General features: G+C 42.8%; 1 pseudogene; it reads left to right on the top strand.

Annotated features, from left to right (window-relative positions):
* Nucleotides 1–22,709: 22,709 nt before the first annotated feature.
* On the top strand, nt 22,710–23,049 carry LOC130479509 (pterin-4-alpha-carbinolamine dehydratase-like; annotated as a pseudogene).
* Nucleotides 23,050–27,206: the final 4,157 nt, after the last annotated feature.

The following is a 27,206-nucleotide window of genomic DNA, read 5'->3' as shown; positions in this document are numbered from 1 at the left end:
ACACATAAAAGTCTCAGTTTAAGAACTCCAATTAGGACTCCCAATTATAAAAGCTAAATCAATCAAAATGTGCTCATTAATAAAACTGTCTTCAATAGGGTTGCCAGGTGCCCGGTGGTGGCGGGCAAACCTCCAGCAATTCACCCCTCTGCCCGGTGACCAGCTGAGGGTCGGTGGGCAAATGTGCACACACACGTACACACTGCGGCACGTCACTTCCTGTTTACAGCTGGAAGTGCCGCCTTGCAAGGGGCCTTACACCACTCAAACTCCTGGGGTTACCAGTTTGAGTGGTAAAGGGCAGCTTACAATGCCGCACTTCCAGGTGTAAACGCATTGCAAAGGGCCTTTTACCACTCAATCGCCTTTGCCCTGGTTGAGGACAGCCGGACACTTTTTGGGATCCAGAGTAGCATCCACCTCTTTCTCCCTGGCCTGTTGCTGGATCCTGCCTTTTATGGGGTTATCTAGCCCCCCACCTCTCCCAGACACCCATTCTTGGTTCCTCTCAGCCCGGCTGAGCTGGGCCCGGTGCAGCTTCATCCCTTCCTAGCCCCTTGACCAGGCTCTCAGCTGCATCTGTTACTCTTTGCTTATTTGTTTTAAAATGTATATCCTGCCTTTCCACATGTTCAACCAGGTTAACCCACAAATATAGCAACTAGGGTTGCCAGGTCCTCTTCGCCACCAGCGGGTGGTTTTTGGGGTGGAGCCTGAGAGCGGGGTTTGGGGAGGGGGGACTTCAATGCCATAGAGTCCAATGGCCAAAGCGGCCATTTTCTCCAGGTGAACTTATCTCTATCGGCTGGAGATCAGTTGTAATAGCAGGAGGTCTCCAGCCACCACCTAAAGGCTGGCAATCCTAATAGCAACTTAAAAGTAAATAAAATAGCTTTTTGAATTAACCAACAGCAAAAGACTCCTCAAAAGTCATCATACTCGGAGACTTCTGCTAGAGACGCTGGACTAAGCGCCACGTTCTTCGGGGGCTCCCGAAGAACCCAAGAAACGTTCAAATCTGGGATGCATCCTGCACCCCTACCCGGATCCTAAATAATGGACCGGGGACCAGGAACTCTCCTGCAGCCTTGAAGAGCGGTTTGACCCCCATTTTTCTGAGAGAGGGCGACTCTTGGGGAACTGGGCGAGGTCCTGCAGGCATTGAGGGGAAAATACAATGCCGCGAACATCTCTTTGGATTTAGGCTCAGTCCTCCTCTACCTATTACCACCTAAGCAACTATACAGAAGCAAGAATACCTACTCTTCTAAAATCTGAGTAAGTTATAAAAACTCTTTTGTTTTACCTGGATTTGGAGGATCTGAAGAATTGGCAAATACATCTATCAAATCCGTACCTCCCCACCTGATGTATAAATGACTCTTATAAAACAAAAAAAACATCAGATAATCCAGCAGGAATCCTATCAATTTGATCAGTGGGTAGACATAACAAACAGGAGTTTTTGAAAGACGTTTCAACTACCAATCAGATACGTCGACGTTGAAAGGGGAGGGAAGAAGAATCCCCCCTCCTTAGGTGTCATCTTTCCGCCTTCATTGTTTAATGCCATTGCGAGACTGTGACAGACTGTGAGATCGTGAGATGGAAGTGTGTCTCCCTTGTGTAACTGGCAAATCACTCCCAAGTTCCTGGAAGAGGAAGTAACGAAAGGTCCACGGTTCTCTATTTTTATGGGTATATATCTTTGCCGCAGTCTATACTAGAGTGTGTTCAACTTGATGGTATTTAACATCGAAATACAACCCACAATACAGGAATCCTGTTGAATCACCTACAAATTTGTCTATTTTTTGGTTTATTTGCCCGGACTTTACCAACTAACTAGCAAAAATTTTAAAAGCAGCAAGCATGGAACGTACGATTAAACAGATGGATCAATTAATTGCCATGACAAACACCATATACCAATCTGTCAACCAAAAACTGGATTCTATTTTGGATGTACTTAAAGACATAAAGGACCAAGCTAATACAACAAAGTCAGATGTGATAGCAGTGGATTCTCCAAGTGAGAAGATGGCTCAAGATCAGGAAATTCCCACAAAGGAAAAGGAGAGCCAGGATAAACAAGATGGCCCATCCCTTCAACAGGAAACTGCAACAGACCAGCTTCTTACGAAGGATATGAACATGAGAGACCTTGACTTTTATCTTTATAAATTGCCTGAAGAATTCTTTGATATTAGCTTGGAGGACTTGAAGGGTGGTAAGGCTGGAGCTACTGGGATTTCTTTTTATGAACTTGGAATTGAAGAAACTACATTGCAGATGTACTATGAGAACTCTATGCTTGCAGAGGGAATTTTATCAAACACATCCAAGGATGCTCTCCGGTGTTTGGAGTCAATGAAGAAAAGTGGAAGACGCTGGAAATTCCAGACAAAGGGACTGGCTAAAAGAGTCTAGTTTTGTTTTCTGGAAATAGACAAGGGACTGGTTAAAAGGCTTCATTTTGACAATAATGGTAGAATTTACTATATTAATTTACAATGAATAGGTGTAGGGAGACATGGAGGGTTTTCGGAGGTATTGTTTTATGAAGAAGATGATAATCTTTACTTATTGATCTAATCCATTTATTATTAGTGAGATTTATTAACCTTCCTTTTTCTGAGATAATATTAACCACCTTTTAATGATTACCGTATATACTCGCGTATAAGCCGAGTTTTTCAGCCCAAAAAAAGGGCTGAAAAAGCCGAACTCAGCTTATACGCAGGTCAATACGGTAGAGGGGGGAGGAGGGAGGAGGGAGGGGGAACTTACCGTCGTCACTGCCGCCGCCGCGCCCGCGCCGCTTCCTCCGGCCGGCAGCGGCCTGCAGGGGCCTCCTGCAGGCCCGGGAAGGCCGCGCCGCCGCCGGGCCCGCGCCGCTTCCTCCGGCCGGCAGCGGCCTGCAGGAGCCTCCTGCAGGCCCGGGAAGGCCGCGCCGCCGCCACCGATTCACCGCCTCTCCTGGTGAGTAGGGGGTTCAGGGGCTCTTTCCCCTCCCCCCCTGAGATGGCACTGGGGTCGGGGTGGGTCGGGAGGGCCCGGGAGGCCGGCGGGAGGGCGACCTGGGGCAGGGGCAAGATCATCCCTGCGCTCTAAAATGGCGGCTGCCATTTTAGAGCGCAGCATTACCAGTAAAGGGAATTTCTTATTGACCCTCAGCTTATACGCGGGTCAATAAGAAATTCCCTTTTCTGGCCTCAAATTTGGGGGGGGGGGTCGGCTTATACTCGGATCGGCTTATACCCGAGTATATACGGTACATTCAATATTATATTTTTAAAACTGTATGAGATTTAGTTCAATGAGTGTAATTAGAAATATTAGGATTAGAATTGTAGATACCAAAGAGTATACAGATTTATTAATGGATGGAGGAAAATATAGGGGAAGTCCTGTTATATATTTTTCTTTTCTTTCTCTTTATTTTTATATGTTAACCTGTTTCAGAAAAATAATAAAAATTATTTAAAAAAAAAAAGTCATCATACTCCTTTGAAGACTCTCTTTGGACATCAGTAGGAAGACCACAGCAGAGATTGCTCTTGGTCTTGCTGAGGAAGTTCTTGCCTGCAGAAGAGAGGATACTACCAGGAGACATTAAGGACTGAAGACAGGTCCATGTAGGCAATGTGTTGAAACAGGAATGTTAGGGTTTCATCAACACAATGCACTTTTATTCAGCCAAGCAGTAGAATATAACAACAAGGTTTTTTGTTCACCTGAAAAGACTGAGGCAACAATAACTGTCAGAAGGAAAGGTCACTAATTGTTCACTATTGTTGGAAATATCGGATTGGGAGCATTCATTTGATTTGGTTTTTCTTAGATCTAGGTTACTTTCCTAGTGTATATCCCAAAAGTTCTGGTGGCAAAACAAATTCTGTCTCCAACCACAGTTCAGCCTTGTTCATCATCCTACTCCCTGAACTGAGTTTGCATTTACAAACCTGGTTTTAGGAACTTAGTATGTATAAATTACTTCTTTCCCACAACCTCTCACCCTTCTCTTGACTGTAGAGATGCTGGCTCACATTTTAGCACTCACTGAAACTAACTGTTCCAGTCAGCAGTTCTTTTTTGTGATTCCCCAGATCCACTATCCTTCAAATACCAATTAGAGCAATGACCCACATGCCAGCAATAATGATCCTTTGGGTGATGCAGCACTACCACAAAACTGGAAGTGGTAAAGGAATATACAGAGACCTCAAATGAAATAAATATCAGAGGGGAAGGTTTGTTAAAGGTGGATCATAAAAGGCATCAAGATGGGGGAGATTAGCAGATCTGCACAAGAAAGTGATTCCAGGTACCAAGAACATAAAGCAAGGTCACGTACTCAGATGGAAGAGAAGGAAGGAAGGAGAGAGAGAAGACAGGTGGGGGGATGGCTACCAACCCTGGCATCCAGCACAGGAGGCAATAAGGGAGGTCCAGGTAACTAGGCAGCTAGTTAACTTGAGGGCAGGGGGAGGGCTGCATTTTGTGTACCAGATAGTAGCTTCTGCAATTCCCAAGATACAGATGGCAGGCAAAGCAGGCAATAAACTATTTTGGGGGAAATTACATGGCAAGCAGGTGTGGCACAGAAATAAAAGATCGTTCTTTCTGGAATTGAAAACAAAGGGGGAAGAGATGGAGTACAGATGTGCATCCAAACTAAGCCAATGGTATGGAGGTGGGTAGGTTCTAGAAGTGAAGACTCCCAGGAACAAACTGTAGGGAAAGTGGGAAACAGGGATTGGAGGTGGCAGATCCCAAACATGAGCAGGACTTCTTCCTGAGGTAATGTGTGTATTAATAGTTAGATAAGGTCTGGCCAAAACAAGAGGATATGTTAATGATGGCAGAGAGCGTCTTTGGTGTGAAAAGGCCTAATGATTAAATTCCTGAAGGTCTCTAATTGGGGTCTGATCACCCCTGAGTGGCAGTGTTTGGGTGAAGGGCATTGTCTCTGGCGTTTTGTTCCTTCATCCCAGAGCACTCACAACTAGTCTGATGTCCCCATTCTCCCCTTTCTGCGAGGATTCCTTGCATCATCTTGATCGTGGTCAATGCATATTGGAGAGTAGGGGATGAGACCAGGCCCTGGCACCAACACGAAGTCTTAGTGTCCAAAATGGAGGCAGAGGGGTAACAGAAGTTACACTGGAATTATGAAGCTAGTCAATTTAGTAGGTGTTGTGGTATTGTGGTATATCAGCTTCATGTGCCCATGTTTTTCAACGCTACTGATGTTGTAGCACCTGACTAAAGCTGTTTATGCATGGGTACTTTCACTCACGTTCACCCCCCCCCATCTGTCTCGGTTGTTGCTTGGAGTTATGGATGAGTTTCCCTCCATTGGAGATGACCTCGCTGCCAGCCCTCACAAATCCCTCTTAGCACCCAATTCTTCCCTCTCCCCTGAGCTCAGCCCTCTTGAAATCCCCATGCATAAGGCAAAACGTGGAACACAGAAGCTTGGTTTCTCTCAAGGCATGTAGACAGCCAATTACAATGCAGCATATCAAGGGGCAGGGATTCAAATGCTTCCTCAGAGTTGTTTCTGAACAGAAGGCTTTTAAAAATGAGGCTTGGGTTTCTCCCCCCCTCCCCTTCCTTTCAAGTAGCTCCTTTTTTGTATTTGTTCTTAAAATGCTTTTTTATGGGACAATTGGGTTTCGAGGGGATGGAACTTTTCTCTCACTACAGCCAATTACAAAGCAGCATTTCAAGGGGATGGGGATTCAAGTACTTCCTGATTTCAGCTCCAATATGCTTGGAGACTGCTGGTGCATAGACTCCCAACAGTAAAGTGTTGGTCCAGCAAGCAATGAACCTCAGGTAAAACTCCCATGCATAAGCAACCTAAGCTGAATTACAGCACTGGTGTAAGAGAATGAGCTTTCCTTTTGCCCTTCACTGAAAATCTAAATTCCTGAACCTATCTGCAGTTGTGTCTGCAGAGTAGCTCACAGGATCAGGGTAATTCTGTATGCACTGCATATTTTCCATTCTAGAAACTACTTCTGGTTGTGTGTATGATTTCTTAATTTGCATGCTTCATCATAGATATTGCATCCATAAACTATAAGCACAACTGACTCTGTAAACATGCCCAGCCTGTTAATAAAATATTGGCTTGATAAATTTCATGGTTAGGAAAATCATATCTAGTCAGCAGAGCTTGTTCTTAACTTTGAAATTGGAGCGTAAACCTATAGGAAATAAACATTTTATGTATCTCCACCTTAGTTCCAGAAAAAAGACTAATAAAACAGAAATTTCAGCTCTTTAGGAAACCACCTCCAGAGGTTATTTTCTAAAATTAAAAAACAAGGGAGCACATTTAGTCGTGAATAGCCTTGATTTGCTTTCACAGCAATAAATTAACTTCTGCCTGAGTGCTCATCTCACCATCCCATCTCATAACCTTTTCCAGGTTTGCAGAATTAATTTTTGTCTCCATATACCCGTGATCACGTGCTCATTCAGCTTAGCACCTTTATTGTGTAGGTGGTTCCTCTCCACAGCAGCTCCCTTGAGGGGCAGAAACAGCTGTCAATTCAGTGGAATTCAAGCAATAAGACTATATCATGTGCACAGTTACCAATTAGCAGACCAAGACGACCTCCCTTTGTGTCCAATTTGCTACGAAACGTGAAAAGAAATTGAATAGACTGATAATACCTGGCTAATATCTCAGGGGACACACACGTATATGCAGTCACAATTCTTGTTCAGCACGTACAACACACTTTACTCACTAGTACTCAGATGCTGCAGCGCTTCATCAGTGATTCAGTACACAAGCTCACAAGACATGCCAAAACATTGCAGCAAGCAGGTTCTATCTCTCCATAGGGACAGACAATCTGAGCTAACGTCAGTCTCCTCATGGCAACTAATGACAACACCATATAATACTTATAAATGTTGAGGTACCAAAAGGAAATTTTGTATATTTTAAATTTCTCCTTACCCATGGAGGATTTTTGATGGTATTGGGTTTGTATCTTCAGTTACCTGAAACCCCTGCAGAAGGCAAAAAGAGTCTGTTTATAAAAACATATATTTATAGTAAGAGATATAAAATTTCCAGAAATTCTGAAGCAGTGGAGAAAAAGGAGGGTTTTTTTTAAAGGGAATTTGGAGGAAAATTGAAATATATGCAGTGCTTACTTTCCTTTCAAAGAGCCTTTGGCACCCCGGTCATCCCCCCTCCACCACTACCCTCCCCCCCGGATCCACCTGGGCAGCTGCTGCTGCCATTCCAACATGAGTCAGATGGCTGGTTGGATTGATAGGGTGTTGGTTAGGGTTGCCAGGTCCCTCTTCACCACCGGCGGGAGGTTTTTGGGGCAGAGCCTGAGGAGAGCAGGGTTTGAGGAGGGGAGGGACTTCAATGCCATAGAGTCCAATTGCCAAAGCGGACATTTTCTCCAGGGGAACTGATCTCTATCGGCTGGAGATCAGTTGTAATAGCAGGAGATCTCCAGCTAGTACCTGGAGATTGGCAACCCTAGTGGTGGGGAATGTGTGGCTGGCAAACCAGGCAGCGGGGCAGAGGATGGGTGGTAGGCAGGCTAAGTGGCACGGAGGGGGCAGGCATGTGAAATTGTTCGCAGCCAATTTTTGAAGGTCCCAGCCTGTCTTACTGATTTAACAGCCTGCTGTACTGATTTAACATTGTTTATCACTCAGCATATAAAATTGTACTTTTAAAGTATTGGAATTTTAAAGTATGAATGTCTTGGTTTTCTGTAAGAAAGATTTCAAATATAGCCAATACTTGAGAGAGATTTGCAAACTGTTACACCTATGCTGCCTTTCCACATATTTCTTAATTTTTGCATGTTAAAAGGTAGGGGGGGGGAGTTGAAAGTAAAAAAACAAATTCTGTAGTAACAAAAGATAGTGTATAATTTGGACAGAAACACTCTCAGACAATCACAACTGGTAACTAACATCTGTGAAATCAAGTTAAACCTTATGACATTGAAAACTCTGAACTCTTTAATAATGTATTATTATTAAACATCATAGCATATTAATTGTTGCCAAAATCATTTACATTTAAACAAAAAAAATTTTTTTAACAATTGTATATATCTACAGTATGAGTTTTTTTTCCCCAGCGCTCTTCCAAATGTCCCAGTTCTTCCACCGGAAAAATTGAAAAAAGTCCTCAGAAAAGAATAAGCCTCCACATCTTTTATTCATCACCTTTTTATATTCTGCTTTAAGATTCTGTCAAAATATTAATTTTATTTGAGTAAGGTGGGCATCATTCGCCTATTAACTGCACTACAGGATACAGGTGCTCACAATGGAGAACCAATGTTTGTGCTTCTGAAGGGTCAGCAATGTTTTCCTGCCGTTACTATCAGGGATCTGTCTCACCAAGTCACTCAGCAGATGCTGAGATTGAGGGTCACATGAATGAACCTCCATCAGAATTTCACAGCTGTTGTTGAACACCAAAAATTAATTAAATCTCCTTTCCTGCATGCTTATAATATGTAAATGCCGGTTTCCCCAAAGGAGAAGAATCACTGGATGAAAAGTAGCTTTTAAAACAAAAGGGATGATCAAGATAATTGTTAGAATATAATGATTTTGCTATATACGTTACATGCAAACCACTTGCTCTGGAGTATCTCTACTTGATGCACTGCTGAAAAAGTTAAGTACATTTAAATCTCATCAAAATATGCAGCTGTTCATGTAAACTCCATTGATTTCAAAGGAAGCTGAAACATGTTTAATTTCCTAGAAATGTCTTCATGATTTTTACAGGTACTTCAATGACACTAATAGAGTAAATGGCAAGCACTGGGAAAAGTCACTGCTTGCTCTGCCTAAGTTCCCCACCCCACATTTTACTGATCTCCTCAGCAATTAATTAGTTATGTTCAAGGTTTTGTATGTCTACCTAGGATTGTTTCTTCCCTAAGAAAAGGTGTGATTTTGTTTTAGGTTTGTGTGTGAGAGAGAGGAAAGAGAGCAGGAAGATTAGAGGAAAATTGGGTTGCCAACCTCCAGGAATTAGCTGGAGATCTGCTATTACAACCGATCTCCAGCTGATAGAGATCAGTTCACCGGGAGAAAATGGCCGCTTTGGCAATTTGACTCTATGGCATTGAAGTCCTTTCCCTCCCCAAACCCTGCCCTCCTCAGGCTCCACCCCAAAAACCTCCCGCCAGTGGCGAAGAGGGACCTAGCAACCCTTGAGAAAAATAATGTTTAAAAAAGCAAAAAATTGGTGGCTATTATTATAGAAGGGTTTTGCTATTGTCTTTTGGTGGATTGTTATTGTCTGGAGTTCACCCCTGCTCTCCAGGACATACACCAGGACTTATCCAAAAAGCAATAGGCCATGCCTTATCCTGCATGGCGGGATGACAATGATCCACTCCATATTAGGTCTCCTCAAGAGAGTGTGAACTTGTGGGATGAGCACAGAATCAACTGAGATGCCTGGCCCTGACTTCATCCCACCAGCTGGCAAGGGGAGGAAAATGGGAGGCCTGATCACCTCTAATGAGGCCAACTGTGTCTTGTTGCTCTGGGAGAAGAGTGGGGATTTTCCCATTAGCAAGGGCAGGAATCTCCCTCCCAGGGAGTTACCTAGGTGATGTTGCTTGCTGCGGTGAGTCAGGGCCAGCCCTGGGCCTATAGGTTGGAGCTCATAAAAAGGAGCTCAAACTGCCATGGAGGAAGTGGGTCGTCTCTGACAGCTAAGAGACACCAGCCAGGAGGGAAAGACAAAAAAAAGGGTAACTGGGAGAGGCTGAAACACTTCCCTCAAGATTGCCTTGCCCATACTGAGGCTGCCTCTCCCAGGACAGCAGAACTCTAGAGGGTACTGCAGCACCAAAGGGGACCCCCAGCTCATCACCTCCTCACAGCTAAATGGAGATACAATGCTGTTAATAATATTTTACCTTCTTAATAAAGTTAGAGACACCATTGATGTGGGAACCATCAACATATGCCTATAATCTATCTTCTTCAAGAAGTATTCTTGAAGACTTTATCTTGATAGTTACGAAAATCAAGGCTAGTAGCTATTTTTTGCATAATCTGATAACAGCTCTGCTTCTCATACTGAGAGTTCAAATTCTAATTAATCATCATTATCTAAGGTAGAGACTAGTTAGGAGAGAATATTAGAAGATAACTCTTTCCATCCTACTGATTGTTTTCAACATAATGCCTCTTTCTAGTGAAGCAGAGGACAATTATACATGAATTGTAGAATATCTTATTTTCTTTGAGGCATTTCGTTTCCTAAAACTAGTCAATGATCATATGCCTGGCTTTTCTTTTCCTTTAAAAAAAAAAGATCTTATCTATTATTCACAGAAACTGAGAAAGGCTTCTCTTATGAATTTCTAGGTTCCTGTTTTCTCATCTGGGTTCCCCAGGCTCATATTCTCTTGATGTCCAAAACTATGTGGTGAGAGTAGCATTGTCAGGCTTCAGACTTTGGCGTTTATCGTAAGAGATTACATAAGAACATAAGAAAGGCCCTGCTGGATCAGACCAAGGCCCATCAAGTCCAGCAGTCTGTTCACACAGTGGCCAATCAGGTGCCTCTACGAAGCCACAAACAAGACCAGGTGCCTCTAGGAAGCCACAAACAAGATGACTGCAGATTAAGAATCTCTGCCATTGTCTTATAAATATCTACACATGATCTTAAGTTTACAGTGTTCAACCTTCTGAATTGAGGTGTATGACCTCATGGAACAGGGCTATGTTGGTGATTGCCCCTTTGTAACAGAGCCTATTCTCAGAGGAAGCACTCCAAGTATTTTCTGTACTGAGCCTCGTAGAAATGGCTAAGGAAAGGCTCTTAAAGTAGTTAGTTTATTGTTACTGTTTCGTTCCATGAGTTAAGATGGTGTCTGTTTAGGTGCCATCAAGTTGCTTCTGACCTGTGGTGACCCTATGAATTATTGAGTTGACCTCCAAAACATCCTATCATTAACAGCCTTGCTCGGGTTTTGCAAACTGTGGACCATGGCTTCCTTGACTGAGTCAATCCATTTCATGTTGGGTCTTCTTCTTTTCCTGCTATCTTCAACATTCCCTAGCATTATTGTCTTTCCCAGTGAGACTTGCTTTCTCATGATGTGACCAAAGCATGAGAACCTCAGTTTACTCATTTTAGCTTCTAGGGAGAATTCATGCTTGATTTGATCTAGATCCCAGTTATTTGTCTTTTTGGCAGCCATTGGAATCCCTAAAACCTTTCCCCAACACCACATTTCACCACATACGTGTTTGGTGAATGTAAGACTAATAGTAGGATTGATTATTTTTATGGTTTTATTGTGATACTTGTTTGGAAACTACTTGGTGGATATAATTTTTTTTTAAAAGTTAATAAATTGTTAAATACATAAACCACACCTTATTTTTCTCTGTTAATGACACCATATTTCAGGTCCTCCACACAATTGTGGAGAATCAAATTGACCTGCAAAAGTACATTTTGCAATAGAATCATTAATGAATTTTATGGGAGTAGAAGTACCTGTGGCAACCCAACAAGATGCCACCTTGTGTTAATAGAATATATAAACTACTACTCCAATATATGATGATATTTCTGGAACACTATTTATTGAAATGGAAATTACCACGCTGCAGTATGTTTGGAGTTGAATGATGGAGTATTTGAAGGAAGTGCAGGCCTGAGTTTAGGTGCCAGAATTATTTTTAATTGCAATAGAACCCTATGAAGTAATGTGCAACCTTACTTCTGATACCATGTCTGCACAAAGGCAGGTCCCCCTTTCTATTCCAGATCATCATATCCATTTTACAAAGTGTAAAAGTAATAGATTTTTTACAAATCATCATGCTGTCTGTGACAGTTTTTAATGCATGAAGAGCTTTTGAAGTGTTTTTAATTCCCTTACTTTCATAGTTTGACTAGATTGTTCCTCTCAGTTTGGTTTCCCTTTAATGAAATCCTGACAGTTAACTGTGTTTTCAGTTTATTTTTGGAAATTCTCAGGAGTTCCCTGACAATACTGCTAAGGTTTGATAAATTGCATCTCTTTAAAAGCCTATTGATTTGTTCTTTTAAGATTCTGGGTCAGGCCTGTTGCCACAGGTCATGTACAATGGAACAGGATGTATCTGGATGTATATATCTCTCAGCAGAAAAGTTCACATGAGAATTCAGGTTGTCGGGGTGAAAGTTATGTCAACCTGCTATGTTCTTTAAGATTTTTAAATGCTTGGATTCTGCACTGATTCATCCAACATAAAAAATCCTAGCTAAAATTGAAATGGATGGCTCAAAGCGCTATTAACACAGACCAAAGGGGAAAGCACTGAGGACTCTGACAGGGAGAACAGTCTTGGAGGTAATTGTGCTTACCTTCAAACTTCATGTCATTAGTTATGATGGTCATTGAAACCGTAATAGAGCAAACCTGTAATAGAGCTTGCTTCGGGAGGAAAATGTCCTTAGGATTGCACTATAAGAGTTTAATTTCAGAATTAGGAACCATTCCAGTTAAAACAATCAGTGGCAGCTAATTCCCCCATGGCTTTACCACCCATCAAGACTGACCAACTTGGCCAGCCAATGTTCCCCCGGTGGATATTTGAAGGTCACTTTCATATACGCACTCTTTGGAAATCCTTCTTTAACTTTAGTGGCTATGCACAGGATGCTTAGAGAGGGTAAGAAGTTGCTTAAGAAAGTGATTCATCATGAGTGTATAAAAAGTCCTGAGTATAAAAATAATTGTTATTTTACATTACATTTAACTTTTTACATTTATGATACTAATAGTTCATAGACATTCAAATAATATGAATACTTGGTCTTGGAGAAGGGATTGAAGGGAAAATGGTTATAAAGAGAATCACTAATTTCCCATCAATTTCCTTGACGTCCCACATGGCAATATGCCTACCCTACCCAGAAAGGAAAGCTGGCTATGGCACGGTGTGGGGACAACAAAATGTACTTCATTGAGGTCTAGCCTAAGCAGTGCTATCCAGCTTATCCTGCCAAAAATATTGGGGACATCTTGCTCTGCATTAGGGATGCTGCAATCTTTGCCACAAATGAGTTCACCAGATGAACTTACCATAATTGATGCTGGCAATTATGGTGAGCCAATCCCTAGATTAGCAAACATCCCAAATTCCTTCCAAACTGGTTGGCGGCTGTGCAGTATCTTTTTTGCTTACTAGTCATACTGGTTGCTTGACCTCTAGGTCTTATCAAGAGATGGACCTGGCACCTTGATGAACCAGGTCATTCCAGAAGGAGAGCCCTATAGCAGCAAGCATGTCAAATATGGATGTGTGCTAAGCCAGAAGTGTGTGTGTGTGGGGGGGGGGGTTTCAGTTACATCCAGTGGTACTGGCAAGGCAATGGGGTGTGCTGTTTTTGTACCACTTCTTCCCAGTCGTTCGTTGTTAAACAGATGAAAGAATCATGGTCACTGGGGAGCTACATGGCAAAACCCTGCCCTCTTGAGCATTAATAGCAAAGGCTCCCCAGGGCCATCCCGTTATTGCCCATCATTTTACTCAAGTACAGTGATGCACAGTGACCAAATCTGGTGGTCTTTCTTGCCTTGCATAGCATTTCTCCAGCTATGTGTGTGGGCCCTGGGAGGATGATAAATCCCCCCCATACCCTGCTAACTTGTGTGTAAAAAAATAAGAATAATTCAAAAACAACAACAACCAGGGAGCTAAACTGCAGTACAGGTGGAAAGATGAGTGACGTCACTAAAAGGGAGTAGAAAAATGTATCTTTCCCTGTTGAAAATTATGACTCATACTGCAATAAAATCAATTAGTATTTGAATGAGTGTTAAATTTAGCAAACACACATGCATTCTTAAAAAAAAATTAAAACTACTCAGTGCTACTAAGTCCATGACAGAGGCATTTGTAAGCAACATTGGGTGCGAGAGATAATGGGAAGTAAAGAAAGATGATAGCAATTTACATGAGGAAACTACAACTCCTATGGCTCTTTGCAGTTGTACAGACATTACGTGTTCCAAAAGCCAACTGTGCATCTGTGTTTGTGTGCTGTTGTGCTATGGAGCCCCCCAGTGAACTCCAACAAATTGTTCTGTAAACAATGGATCCTATCATCAATAAATTAGTCGCATATTCTTGACTGGCAGTTACAACGTGATCTGAACCCACAGGAGTTTGGGCATCCCTACTGCACGTGCACCTCAACCTTCCTCAATGGTTCTGCATCACTACTGTACTTCCCCTTCCTCTGCAAGGTTAGCTGCCATCTTGCCCAAAACCGAGAAAGGAGGTAGCTAAGCCACTCGTTCTCTTGCCAACTCTTCTTCAGAGAGAAAAGGAGGATATGAGATGCTTAGTTCTCATCCTGCTCAGAACACAGTGAGGTGCTAGATGAGCCATCTCTTCAATAATTTTCTTTTAAATGTTCACTTTATTGACAATAAAACAATTATGAAAAAATCCATGATTCAATGGTGAGTATCATCTTGTGTGGTTCTGCTGGTCAACATTGTTTTCAGAAGGGATGAATACATCCCAACAGCAATAATGATAGCAATCAGACAGTGGCTTCCTGATTCTGCTCCTCCCTTCCAGAAGATAACTTTACTGAATCTGGCTTCATTAATCATAGTACTCTTGAAGAAGAGGTGCTGCAGGAGGGGTCATGGCTTAGTGGCAGAGCATCTGCTTAGCTTGCAGAAGGTTCAGTCCCCTGCATTCCCCAAGCTGAGATCCTGGACAGCTGCTGCCAATCTAAGTAGACAACACTGACCTTGATGGACCAAGGGTCTGATTCAGTATAAGGCAGCTTCACGTAGGCACAGTGGCTGCAAGCCTAAGAACACTTTCCTAGGAGTAAGCCATATTGAATAAAATGGGACTAATTTCCAAGTAAACCTGCTTGGGATTTCTGCCCATGTTTCCTCTCCATTGTACTTAAGTCATAACCTAACCTCAGTTACTTTAATTTTAAAATGGCATATTGTCCTATTCTGTATTTGGGAGAAAGTCACATCATCTTATTAATATTCCAGCTAAATGATGTTTTATGAGCGCAGATTGCAAATGGCAATTCTGTGTTGTACAAATCTGTTACTAATCAAAAAGATTTTTAAACTAATCATTGCTGTTATTTAATGGTTTCTTAATTATGCAAAAGGCTAATCAATTTTTTCAAACAGATTGCAAGTGATTAAAAGAAATTGTAGCAATCATCTGATATAAAAATGAGCCAATTAAAGATGACTCATGAAATTAAGAATTTGTTTGTCACGTCAGAGGAAAGCCGCTCTGTATTTTCAGGTGTGTGGTCTACCTGTGCATGTGTTCTCTTTCTTATTGTCCGTATTTCTCCTTCACACTAGGCTGTTGTGAGCCAGTGATACTATCTATAGCTATACTATCTATAGCTATTCTATCTTTGATTGGAACGTGTACAGCAATTTTCCACCAAATGATTTTAGAAGTACTCAGAGAACTTTTACAAAAGTATTTACAACTTTTCCATCCAGTTAAGAATTGCTGCATCTGCAGCGGAATTCACCATACTTATAAAGACAATATCCAGTTACCAGTGATGTGATAAACCTGTATCCAGGCCATACCACTTCAACCTGCAGGTGGGGACTCATGTGACTGGGGGTGGGGCTGATTGATGAGAGAACATGAACAGACTAGGTTCTAGTATCTCACATCTAATTGTCTATTTTCAGAGAATATTTTTTTTAAACTAAGGAGCATTCAAACATAGGAGTACCCTACCCCTGCAGTCTGAAGTGGTACAGCCCTCCTCAGTGACATCTAGGCCATAGCAGCTACTCTGTGACAGCAACTGACATTTTTATGTGAAAAGAAAACCACATCCAATAGAATTAGTTCACTTTAAGGATGCCCCATTTACACAGCACTCATGAATATATATTGCATTTTTATATTTAATTTTATTGAATTGTTTTATAATTTTAAATGTTGATTTTAATTGTTCAAAGGTTTCAATGTTTTTATGTTTGCTGCCTTTGGGACACTGATCAGGTGGAACATTAAATATGTTTGTTTTAAATAAATGAACAAATAAATATATGAACTTCTGGAGCTGCCTTATACTGAGTCTAGCTCACTATTGCCCACTCTCACTAGTAATTGCTCTCTAGCATCCCAAGCAGAAGAAACACCTGCTGAGATCCATTAGCTAGAGATGCCAGAGACTGAAACTGGAAACTTCTGCATGCAAAGCATGTGATCTTCCACTGAGCTTTGGCTCCTCTACAGCTCAAACATGAAACCTTTACTACATTCATCCTTATTTATCCTGACTTGGTCATAATAATTTCCCATTTTCAGATGGAGAACTATCATTGGCAAACTAGTGGCTAAGCATGTGTATGCGTAAAGTGCTGTCAAGTCGCAGCTGACTTATGGTGGCCCCGTAGGATTTTCAAGGCAAGAGACTTACAGAGGTGGATTGGCATTGCCTTCCTCTGCATGTGTATGTGTAAAGTGCCTTCAAGTCGCAGCTGACCTATGGCGACCCCTTTTGGGGTTTTCATGGCAAAAGACTAACAGAGGTGGTTTGCCAGTGCCTTCCTCTGCACAGCAACCCTGGTATTCCTTGGTGGTCTCCCATCCAAATACTAACCAGGGCTGACCCTGCTTAGCTTCTGAGATCTGACGAGATCAGGCTAGCCTGGGCCATCCAGGTCAGGGCGCCTAAGCATATACATATCCATTAACATTTTAATGAACACCTGAACACATAAAGCTGCCTTATACTGAATCAGACCCTTGGTCCATCAAAGTCAGTATTGTCTACTCAGACCAGCAGTGGCTCTCCAGGGTCTCAGGCAGAGGTCTTTCACATCACCTACTTGCCTAGTCCCTTTAACTGGAGATGCCGGGGATTGAATGTGGGACCTTCTGCATGCCAAGCAGATGCTCTGCCACTGAGCTGTGGCCCTTCCCCTTTATTCATAAAGGTTTCTATTGTTTAGCATAAAGTAATTGGATGAAGAATATTATTTGGCTTTACATTTTATCCCATGATCTTTGGGTTCTAATTCTTGTTCAAATAATGTAATAAACAGAGTGTCTTCTATATGCACACTTGCTGCACTAGAGGGAGTAGGAATCTCATCTCTGTCATGGGCAGCTCTGCCTGAAATCAGACTAAAATGCTCTGCATGCTGTGGAGAAGCCATCACCAGTCTGATCAAAGACTGTGGTTGTTAAATACAATTCAGCGAAGCATGAAGATCAGTATAAGGAAATGCTGGACAATAACAAGCCTCTTCCCTACAAGTTTTTTTAACTCCCCTTGTCCACATCATATACTGCATTCCATTAGGAAATAGAAACCACCTACCAAAGTGTCTTGAAACATGTACACACACACGTTATTATCATTTAAAAGGACAGAAAAAAGAAGAAATGGAAATCAAAATGGCTACCTGCATTGAAAGCTGTGTTTTCCTCAATTAAATTTTAATTTCTATAAAATACATAATAATCATGGTAAACCATTTGTTTTCTTTACCCTTTTCTTTTTCTAGGATGTTCACTGCTTTGGTCAGGCATGTTGTAATTTTAACAAAAACATTGCATTGTGTGTATTGTAGAAATTTAAACTACTGAGGAAGGTCACACAGCTGAAATGTATTTGGTGTACATGTATTTTGTGTTATTAATAAGTGGACCTGGTCATAGGAAAGATGCTTGTAAGTGTGTGACATCCTAATGAGTATAAGAGTAATTTTACTAAAATGTTGTTTGTTTGTTTTACACTAGGGGAAGGTGCCTATATATTAACCAAAGCAGATGAATTTGGATGTACAGTTTTTAATATTTATAATTTGATTAAATATTTCTTCTCCTTTTTTTAACCTCTTTCATTACCTGGTCTCTAAGGGGCTACTGGACTCAAACTAGCTGTTCCGCTGCAGACCAACATGGCTAAGACTATGGATGAATAGGGATGACATATAGAGGCAATGGTGCATGAACAAATGGAAGATTGAATGAACGTAAGATGGGAAAGCGATATTAATTCTCCCTGGATGCATACACAGTTTCCATTTATTTGGCTCTATGAATTATACATGCATATCAATATGCATTTGAACACTTGAAATATACTATAACTATATAAATGATAAATACTATTCTTATAGTGATTGTTCTCTGCCAAAGGTTCATTGGGACATTTGTGAGATAGTGTATGAAGTGAGCTCTGTGGATTGTATCTGGAAGTTTATGGTAGTGGATAGTTTTAAGTGGCCTTTTTCCTTTCTAGTTCTTTGATTCCTTTAATTAACAGCACATAGTATCACGTGAGCTTCAATATATCATGAATTTTAAACAGAGAAGAAAGAAGCTGAAACTCTGAATGATTTGTAATGAGTTGTTTGACTATCAGACAGCAATGGGGTAGTCATGAGAGCCAGCATGGTCTCGTGGTTAAGAGTGGTGGACTCTAATTTCGAGAACCAGGTTTGATTCCCCACTCCTCCATATGAGCGGTGGACTCTAATCTGATGAACTGGGTTGGTTTCCCCACTCCTACACATGAAGCCTGCTGGGTGATCTTGGGCTAGTCACAGTTCACTTAGATTCTCTCAGCCCCACCTACCTCACAAGGTGTCGGGGGAGAGGAAGGCAATTGTAAGCCAGTTTGAGATTACTTAAAGGTGGAAAAAATCAGGGTATAAAAACCAACTCTTCTTGTTCAAACAGTGGAGGAGGGACACAGGTATCATGGGTCTTCATCCCAGATCAAACTTAAACCACTCTAGAATCTAAGCTGGCCCTAAATACATCAATTTTGGCTCCCTCTGGAGACCTCCCTGCTTCTTCTTGCCCTTACCTAAATTTGCTGAGGGAAGGCAGCTCAGAGGTCATCAGGCCACAAACATATAAAACAATATCTCAAGATATTTGGAATCATGGGGATTTCATAAGGTTATTTTGGTGAGTATTTAGAGGATACTTGACAAAATTATGAATATCTGCTGAATGATTTCCAGTTAGAGTTCTCAATGTCGCCTTGGCAAATGGCAAGAAATTTTGGGGATGATACCTGGGGAGGGCAGAGTCTGGGGAAGATGTGATATCAATTCTGTTTGATGCTCTAGTCTGCTTTCCCTAGGGAAATTCCTAAAGCAATTAGGTGGAAACCATTTTTCTCCTGTTCCTCAGTTCCCTGGGGACAGGAAATTGAGTCTGGCCACAGGGTGAGTAAATGGAGGACTATTTCCAATGCAAACTGGGGAAGTATTTCTCAACTATCTTTCAGGCAAGGCATGTCCAGGGCCGAAGCACGTAGAAGCCACCTGGTGCAGCTTGGCCCCAGACTTTCTCAGTCCTGCACTGGCTGGCAACTTACCTGGGGCAACAAAGTTGTGATCAGAAGTTCCCGTCAGAGAGGGCAGGCCCCAGCCCTCTGCAGGTCAGACGGTGCAGGCCAACTCAGGCTCCCACCCTCCAGCAGCCCAGGTAAGAGACAGGCTGACTGGAGGGGAAACCAGCTGGCAATGGAACACTACATCAGAGGCAGAGATACTACACCTGCAGAGAGAGCTGGATGTGGCTACCCAACTTACACCCTGCCTCACAAGTAGAAGGCATAACACAGGTAGGGCCAGACCTTGGCCAAGGGAAGGACTGGGGATGCTACTCGGGAGGAGGATCAACACAGAAAGTGGTGGGGGTGGGGCTTGGGAGAGGGGAAGAAGGTGAAGAGGGTGGAGTCACAGATGGAGAGGGGGAATAAAAAAAGGGAGAAGCCAGCCTATGAGGAAGTTGGACAGGAAGCCTATGCCAGAGAGAGAGAGAGGTTGAAGAGTCCTGGGCAAAGAGGCTCTCGAGGAATACAGCTTCAAGAGCACAACCATTTATGAGGCTGGCTCAGGAAGTGGGAGGAAGGCAGCCAGGATGGCAGAGGTGAGGTGCAGCTTTACAGGGCATTTGCCACCACCCCCTACATGAAGAGGGTGGATCTGGACTTTTCGATATATTCACATTATATATAACATTAAAGGTCTGTGATTTATTGACTTGGCTGATCTGAATATGACCTAGAGTAAAAAAAAAAGATAGTTCAATCTGTAAGGAAAGGCTTATAGGATACTAAGCAGGAGTTTCTGTCAGCATACTAGATGAGATTGTCTGGGTAATCAAACTTTATCTGGTGATGCTATTTAATTACAGAGAAATTATTCTAGATGTTCTTGCAGAAGGCTTCTTGTTATAAAGAAACCAAAAACTTTACTTAAAACATACATATCTTTGGAGAAAGACAATGGGTTGGACCCAATGAACTGTGAGAAGAAGGTGCTAGCAGAGTCAAATCTTCTCTTCCGTCACCTATCCCAGCAGCTCCCTTTGATTCACAAAAAGATGACACCTAGGAATCAGAAACACTTGTGGACACCATGTTCTATGGTAGAGGGGGCTAATTTGGTCAGTAAGAAGACCAAATTAGGCAAAATTGCCCTTCCTTTTCCACCAGAGGATGTTTCTCTTTACCAACTCCTCCACTGATAAAAGTGTGAGAAGGTTGATTTTGACCAAGTGCTTTCCCCCCCGTGAGTGTTCCTCAACATTTAGCATAACTTTTTCAGAGGTCGGAGGGGATTCCAGTGTTGATTCTACAGCAAGAGAGGCTTTGAAAAGTGAATACACAAATAGAAGTAAAGATAAAGAGATGCAGCTCGGAGGTAAAACCTACTTTGTATGTGCTGATGGGACATACATTTCCTGTGAATACCGTATATACCCATGTATAAGCCGACCCGCGTATAAGCCGAGGTGCCTAATTTCTCCCCAAAAATGGGGGGAAATTAGGCACCCGCGTATAAGCCGAGGGTCGGCTTATAACCCCTCCCCCCCCCGCAGGCTTACCTGACAGGGCTCTCCAGCGGCGAGGGTCCGGCGGCGGCGCGGCCCGGGGGGGCTGGGCAGCCTTCCTGCGGCTGCAGGAGGCTGCCCCAGGCCGCTCCCGGCGGGAGGAAGCGGCGGCGAGACCCAGGCGGACCCGGAGCAGCCTTCCTGCGGCTGCAGGAGGCAGCCCAAGGCCCCTCCCGCCTGGGAAAAATGGCGGCGGGGCCGGGGGGCCGGGGCAGCCTTCCTGCGGCTGCAGGAGGCTGTCCAAGGCCCCTCCCACCCGAAAAAAATGGCGGCGGGGGCGGGGGGGCCGGGGCAGCCATCCTGCGGCTGCAGGAGGCTGCCCAAGGCCCCTCCCGCCCGAAAAAAATGGCGGCGGGGGGCGGGGGGGCCTTGGGCAGCCATCCTGCGGCTGCAGGAGGCTGCCCAAGGCCCCTCCCACCCGAAAAAAATGGCGGCGGGGGCGGGGGGGCCGGGGCAGCCATCCTGCGGCTGCAGGAGGCTGCCCAAGGCCCCTCCCGCCCGAAAAAAATGGCGGCGGGGGGCGGGGGGGGCCTTGGGCAGCCATCCTGCGGCTGCAGGAGGCTGCCCAAGGCCCCTCCCGCCCGGGAAAAATGGCAGCGGGGGCGGGAAGGGCCGGGGCAGCCTTCCTGCGGCTGCAGGAGGCTGCCCATGGCCCCTCCCGCCCGGGAAAAATGGCAGCGGGGGCGGGAAGGGCCGGGGCAGCCTTCCTGCGGCTGCAGGAGGCTGCCCATGGCCCCTCCCGCCCGGGGAAAATGGCGGCGGGGGCCGGGGGGCCGGGGCAGCCTTTCTGCGGCTGCAGGAGGCTGCCCCAGGCCGCTCCCGGCGGCAGGAAGCGGCACAGGCCCGGCGGCGGCGGTAAGTTTCCCCCCTCCCTCCTCCCTCCTCCCTCCCTCCCCCCGTATTGACCCGCGTATAAGCCGAGGCCGGCTTTTTCAGCCCATTTTTGGGGCTGAAAAACTCGGCTTATACGCGAGTATATACGGTAGTCAAGAAGATGATTTTGGGGTCATCATTCACTACAAACATCAGCCCGATGTGGTTAACACTGAAAGAATATTAGAAATTATTAGGAAAATTATAGGAATGTATAGATTATATTTATACAATACTTTCAGCCCAAATTAGCTCCCAAGGTGGCTTAGAACAACTAAAATCCATTATAAAGTTATATGAGATATTGTGTGGGGTAGAGAATCTGGCGCAGAGAAGAAGAGGGAGGATGTTGTAGCTCGCAGGCTTTTTTCTGTGTTGCGTTTTGATGCTGCTGTTCTTCATGTCTTCCATTTAGGGGTTTTCTTATAATAGCTTGCTTGACTACTTCATTCCTCCTTGTGCTTTTTTAAATTAAAACCATGGCTGGATCTTCATAAACACATTGTCAGCATTCTGAAATTGATGACTGTACAGCTTTGTTTTGTTTTGGGTTTGTGAGTTTTTGTTTTTTAAATCATGACAGAAGTTAACATCACACAACTGCTTCTCCTGTTAGACCTGGTGAAACACTGAGAAGGTTAGTTGCTGGAGGCAATGGTGGAAGCATCTCGGCTGTTACAATGATAAGAGCTTTTCTCCCAGAAGCGTTCCCTTCTTAGGTGGTATCTCATGAGAAAACAAAAACAAAATTATATTAATTGCATTAGATAAATATCTGGTATAGCCTAATTTAGAATACTGTACATATTCCATCTCAAAAAAGATATCATAAATCAGGAGAACACACAGGAAAAATAATTAATTAACCATTTTTGTGCCTGTTGCTTGAACAGTGAGAGGAGTCAATGGCTAGATCGCTATCTGCAGGCATAGCAGGAAAAGCACACAGACTAATTGGTAAAGAGAGTGAACAGTTGCTGCCAAATCTCAGAACTGTTGGGATGGAATGAGGTGGAAGGCTGAGATGCTACTTACAAAGAGTTTCATTTCAAGGACTTCAATTGAGCTTTTGGATTTATGACCAGAGTAGCCCTCCAGGCAGAGAAACTGGACCATCACCCTGAATGGTTCAATGTTTAAAACAAGATTCATATAAATTTAAGCACCCCTGAGTGTGCAGGCTTATCTGAATGCAACATAAACCTGGCCAGTTATATAGAGCAAGTTGCAGGTTCTTTGTCTTGAAAATGAAAATACATAAGCCTGAATCGAAGACCTACCCCCCACACACACCCCTTCTCTTGTGTGTGAAGAGCCTCTTGTCAAACAAACTGAGGGCTTTGTCTGAGCAAAAGATGTTGATCTAGATGTTAACCCAGTATCAGTATTGCTGCTTCTTCCTCAGTCACAGAACCCAACCTTGACTATACCTACAACAGTCACCTTGGTAAGGGAATCTATATTAAATGGTCTTACACAAGCTCTTACATTCTTTTTACCTTTGAAAAAAAAACTTTTGTCAAGTTGCTGTATACAATGTTGTTAATCTTTAGTTGTTCAAGCAATACTGCATCAGCCCAGTCAAGGAACAGTTGTAGAGTTACCTAAACAATGATACATTGTATGTAGCAGAATTGTTCACAATAAATTTAATTTAAACAGTTAATTAATCAAATCAAAACTTTTTTTCTGGGTCAATTAATTTGAAGGCTGCACAGAGGAAAAACACCGATGTTTTCTACTCCATGTTCATCCTTTGGTTTTCCTTGTAAATCTGAAAGCAGAACTGGTTTATGAATTAGCCATTAGTCTGGAGGCCCTTCTCATTTCTCCTTTTGTGTAGAGAAACAAAAAGAAAGGGTAGTCCAGAAGGACTAGCAGTTTCCAGACTGTGGAGGCAAAGCTGTGTCTATTGCAATATGAAAGAAGGATTCATGGGAGACCAGTGTGGTTGCATAAAGGAAGTTTTGAATTTTTTTTAAGTGAAATGAAAAGTGAAACAAGTTGAAAGAAGAGAACAGTCACTAAAGGATAGTATTCAAAAGTTGCTTGTCAGGATGAAATTACAGATGAAGATACATAGTGAATTACCATTAATTCAGGATGTTGGAAACAATAGGAAGAGTCAAAATGAGACTGAAGATTCAACAGGACTGGTGTCCAACACAGAATTCACATCCAAGGCAAAACTATTTCTAATGACCTTTAATCTTATTTTTCCCCTCTCCCTCTCCCAATACAAAGAAACTCCAGTTAGGGGAAAGAACAGTGTTTACCTCCAAGATGCTGAAGTAGGGTTGACAGCTCTGGATTGGTAAATACCTGGAGATTTGGGAGGTGAAGCCTGGGGAGGGTGGGGTTTGGGGAGGGGCCTTAGCAGAGTATAATGCCATAGAATCCACCCTCCAAAGCAGCCATTTTCTCCATGGGAATTGATCTTGGTCATCTGGAGATCAGTTGTAATTGCAGGAGATCTTCAGGTACTACCTGGAGGTTGGCAATCCTATGATAAGGAAACCAGCTGATGAACTCAGCCCTCTCAGCTTTTATATTTGAGATTATATGGAGGAGAGATGCAATCCTGGAGAACGGCAATATTTTCGGTTTTCAGTAAAGGATGATCCAGAAACTGGCCTATTACTAGGCAGATTTAGGAGGCTATTGCGGGTTGTGCTTTGGATGGAGTTGAAAAAAATGCCTCTGCTAAAGGCAGCTGGAGCAGAGCCTGTCCAAAATGGTACTTCCTTTCATTTTGGCATGAGGAAAGGCTGCAGCTGTATTTTCTTGGCAATTGATGATATGAAATGTGACTGTCAAAGCAAAGCTTGTCTTAATGTTCTTTCACCTCAGTGGTAGAGGCTCATGCTGACATAGCTGGCTTTGGGGGTGTAGTTTCAGTTTTGAGAAAAGACTAGCAAATGGTGACTTGCCTGCCTGGTGTGAAGGTTGTGGACATCGAGCTCTGTTTAGCTAGGTTAACAGGTAGTGCTGGGGAGGAGTAAGCAGTCATGGTACACGTTGGCACCAATGGCATTGGGAAATGTGATCATATGGTCCTGGAGGAAAAAATGTGGTTGCAGAGCAGAAAGGTAAAGGCCAGGACCTCACAGATAGCATTTTCAGAATTGCTGCTGGTTCCACACAGAAGGCCAGCTAGACAGGGACAGATCAGGGGTCTCAAGTCGTGGATGAGAAAGAGGTGCTGGGAGAAAGGGTTTAGATTTGTTAGGTACTGGGGAACTGTGCGGGACAAGCAGAAACCGTACAAAGATGTGCTTAACTTGAACCAAAGAGACTGGCTTCACTTGAACCAAAAGGAAACCAGGCTGCTAGCAATTAATATCAAAAAGTTGGCAGAGCAGTTTTTAAACTAATCCCAGGCCGAAAGCTGATGGGAGCCAAATTTGCAGATGACATAAAATTATTCAGGATGGTAAAAACCAAGGATGACCGTGAAGAGCGCCAGGAGGATCTCCACAAATTGGATGAGTGGGCAACAATGTATGGCAAATTAAGTTCAACATTGGTAAGAGTAAAGTGATGCACATTGGAACAAAAAATCCTAACTTCAAGTATAGGCTGATGGGATCAGAACTGGCTGAGGCTGAGAGGGAAAAGGATCTTGGGGTTGTAGTAGATAGCTCAATGAAAGTGTCGACACTGTATGCAGCAGCTGTGAAAAAGGCAAACTCTGTGTTAGAGATTATTAGGAAAGGGGTTGAAAATAAAACAACCAATATTATAATGCCCCTGTATAGATCTATGGCGTGGTCTCCTTTGGAATACTGTGTACAGTTCTCATCACCATATCTCAAAAGGAACATTGCAGAGTTGGAAAAAGTACAGAAGAGGGCAACCAAGATGATTAGGGGTTTGGAGCACCTTTCCTATGAATCTGGGACTTTTCAGTTTAGAAAAGAGATGACTAAGGGAGGACACAATAGAAATTCATAAAATTATACTTGTGGAGAGAGTTTACAAATAACTTTTTCTCCCTATCCCAAAATACTAGAATTGAAGGGCATCCAATGAAGCTGATGGCAGTCAATTGAGGACGGAAGAGGCAAAATACTTCTTTACACAGCAAGTGATTAAAATATGGTATTTGATGCCGGAGAATGTAGGGATGGCCATGGGCACAGACAGCTTTAAAAGGGGATTAGACAGATTCCTGGAGGATAGGTCTATCAGTGGCTACTAGCTATGGTGACTAAAGGGAACGGGGTGGATTTTATGACCTTGACAAATCCAGCTCATGTTTCACAAATACAAGAGGTGGCTGAAGACTTTCTTTTCTGCCACCACTGTGTCAGGAGAATCTCACCCACCTCAATTGTTCAAAGTGGTTCCTAACTTGATAACACGTAAATCTGACCCTGTATGAAAATTTGGCCCCCAGCTGTGATGTTTTTGCAAGGTTAATTGATGACAAAATCTTTCTCATCTGTTCTAACTTGGAGGCTAAGTTGAGGGCTGATCTGCTACCTGAAGTATCAGATGCACCTGCTTGTCCTTTGGTTATGGATAGCATTAGATTGATTCCACCTATGGATGCCGATTGGATCCTTGGAAGTGTCTCACATGTTGGAGACAACAGAAAGACTTTTACAAGTACAAAAGGCAATCTGAATGTCTGAACTGGCTTTCATAATAGTCAAGTTAATTATGTAATTATATAATCTAAATATTAAAATTCAAGAATTATCTTTGTACCTCAAATAATTTATAATTCTATTTATTGGGTCATGGTTCTTTTAGACCATTAACACATTGTGTTGTGAAGCACACAAAGCCCTATTGGTTTGTTTAGCGAATAGGTGTTCTACTTATTCATACAATATTCTGAAAAGAACTATAATTTGTCCTTAAATGTATGTAATTAATCATTTTAATGAGATAATTTACAGTGTAATACTTGGAGTACTGTGTAGTGCTGTGATCTTCATTGCTGTGTCTTTGTTTCTTCACCATCAGCCTTTAATTGTTATATGTATCTATAATATTCCTTTGTTGATATACATGTAGAAACAGTGTATGCATCCAGGGAGCATAAGTATCTCTTTCCACGTCTTACATCCATCAGTCTTCCTGTTATTCATGCACTGCTGTCCTTATGTATCACTGCTACTCATCCATAGTTCCGTTTATTTAACATTTAGTTAATTGAGCAACTTTACAGCTGCTCTCACATTTAAAGCTATGGCTAGGATAGAGTGGGGTATTACTCCAAAAAAATAAAAATAAAGCATACTTTAAAAAATACATGTCCTTCACTTTCAAGTCATGTCCAGTAAATTGCAATCAACTCTGTCTTACGTATACTACTTTAGACAGCAACAGAAAAAAACACAACAGCATAAACCAGATTAAACTAAAATTTAAAGGCCCACTTAAACAACATT

The sequence above is a fragment of the Euleptes europaea genome, chromosome 6, assembly GCF_029931775.1.
Source record: "Euleptes europaea isolate rEulEur1 chromosome 6, rEulEur1.hap1, whole genome shotgun sequence".
NCBI classification, from domain to species: Eukaryota; Metazoa; Chordata; class Lepidosauria; order Squamata; family Sphaerodactylidae; genus Euleptes; species Euleptes europaea.
Note: the sequence above shows the minus strand (reverse complement) of the source record. Positions and strands in the feature narration are given on the sequence as shown.